Here is a 2,820-nt window from a genome sequence, read left to right on the forward strand (position 1 = left end):
ATTATTAATTGTTACTATTATTATTAATATCAAATTATCAATTCATTTTTTCCTTCATTGAATACATGCATACATATGTACATATTTATCTTTTCTTTCTTTTTATCAAAGTTTTATCAGAGAAATTATTATCACAAACTATCCATATTGAAATATCTCTTTTAGTATTGACGTAATCAAACCTATGCTATGAATATAAACGATGACTTCTTAACGAAGTCATAATGTTTTTCAATTTCAATTTGTATGTATGGCAATAATTTCCATTTTCTTGATGATATCCATTTATTAACTGAAAATACAAGATTGAAATTTTCTGATTATATAATTATCAACTTGAAACTATCTATTAACTTTTTGAATAATTACTGGATAATTAATTTGTATATTTCATTCGACTATCCTTCTTTTCTTTCTAATATATATGCTAATTTTTACACATCTAGGAGATTTCAAAATTTTTTTTCCAGAGTACCTTAAAAGTTCAAAATTATGGTTTAAATTTAAACTTGGATTAGTTAGATTCATATCATTTCTATTATCAATTTATTGATAACTATTTAATTGATAGTTTTATAGCTAAGATATTATTAGCAGTTGACAAATTTCATTTATCAAACTTCAAACTGTTTTGTTAAGAGATGGAAAGATTAAGTGGGATTAATCACGCATATGATAGCATTGTTAAGGAGGATAAATGCAATGACTATTTGAATTTTCATTAGAAACGAATTTTTAAGGCACTGTTAAGAGGAAGAGCTTGAAGATGCTACGTACGATGTCAATCGTATAATTTGCCTTTACGCTTCTGATCACGTAATATTGGATCACGTAAACGTGATATTGTGATGTTGGAGCAATGGTTCAAGCAATGGTTATGATGTTTCCGTCATCATAGTTTCATCAAATTTTATCAAAATTTCAATTTTAAATTGTACATAGCAGAAGTATTATTGCACAGCATTTCCTATATATTCAATCGATCGATTAAGAGAGCGGAGGTCAAGCATTGTTAGGTCGAGATTTTATTGTTATTTAAGTTCGTAGACGAAAGAAAGGAAGGATAAAATGAGAGAAGAAGAATATGAGGAAGAGGGATTGCATTTATAATTTATAGAAAATGAATGAGAGAGGAAGATTGAAAGGAAGGATGGGAAGAATTAAAAGGTGCATTTATTCAAATAACCCAATGATGACCTCCTCAAAAGTATATTAATGGTAAGTTGAGCAAATAACAGATAGGATTAAGGTTGCAAATAAGGTTCAAGGATTATTTTGTATGGCGGGGAAGGAAGAGGCGGGGGAATTTTAAAAGGAAAAAGAAAAAAAGAATGAAAGAAAAGGTGCTTTAAAAAGTCGATATCTATTTGTGTATAGATGTTGTACTAATAGTAATAGTAGTAGTAGTAGCAGTAGCAGTAGTAGTAGTAGTGGTGGTATACTTCCTAGCACTTATTATCATCATTACCATCATCATCATCATCATCATCATCTATTCATAAAGCAAATCTCTCTCCTTTATATTTCACCTCAATTTCAGATTTTAAATTGTCAACTCTTTTGTATTTCATATCAGTCATTAACTTTTGATCTGAAAGGATATTTTGATATCATTTGCATATATTTAATGTAAAGTTTTTTAATTTAGATAAATCGATATTTCGATAATCTTTTTTTAGTGACAATTTCATTTCTGAAAGATCAAATTCATATCATTTACATTCAGCTGAAGCAGCATTCTTAGGCAATAGAAGAGAAAATATTCGTAATTAATTAATTTACAAATTCGATCACAGGTATCATTTAATATATATAATGATAAGATCATTCAGATCCATCCATATACACGCATATCTCAGTATGTATATATGGGTTTATTTATTCCGCATTCCGTTTTTTTTTTTTAACCTATCAAAGGCGTATTTCTCTCTTATCATCTACTATCAGTCGGTTATCACAATAATTATTGATTTATTCTAATAGATTTTATCCTTTTATGAAAATATGTAGCATATTTCGTCAAGTATCTCCCAGTTATTTGCTGCAATAACATAGTATATATGGGAGAGAGAGAGAGACAGTGAGAGGGAGAGAGAGAAAATTTTGTTAAAAATGAAAAATTAAAAGAAAACGATGAAGAGATGCAAAATCATTATGCTAATAAAATAGTTACCGAAATTTTTCACAATGTATAAGAGATTTAAGATTTATTGATTTATGATAAAAGTACGGAAATGGATGAATAATGAATGAATGAATAGATATTGATGGTGACATTTATCAGTTTTGTTCCGGAAACTATATGAATGTCATTTTCTCTTTTTTTTTTTCTGATTAAATTTGCAATGAACAGTCAAATTAAAGGTTGCGCATAGTTCGTCTACATTTTGCACCTTCTTAACATCAAAAATCTATTCACCTTACAACTTCAATCTCTCCCTCTCTCTCTCTCTCTCTCTTTTACTTTAAATTTCAATGAATGACTTGTCTCTTACGCTTAACACATCATTTCTTTAATTCAAGAAAGTTCAACTCCTAATTTTCCACTTTCAATTTAACTTTACTCATTTTCTCTTTTTTGCTATGGTAATGAAATATACAAGAAAAAAAAAAAAAAAAAGAAACATAATTCTTAATGTGATAAATGATAAGATTGACGAAATGAAAAATTTGACCACAACTATGAGGCTATAATGGAACCACTGTTTGCCTGAATGAAATGGTCAGCTGTCCATCCATCATCATCAATTTGTCCATTTTGTTACTCCATTCATTGTTTATCATTTATCTTACAACAATATTATATGATAATGTTTATCA

This window comes from Loa loa (genome assembly GCF_000183805.2).
Source record: "Loa loa unplaced genomic scaffold supercont3.325, whole genome shotgun sequence".
In the NCBI taxonomy this organism is placed as follows: Eukaryota; Metazoa; Nematoda; class Chromadorea; order Rhabditida; family Onchocercidae; genus Loa; species Loa loa.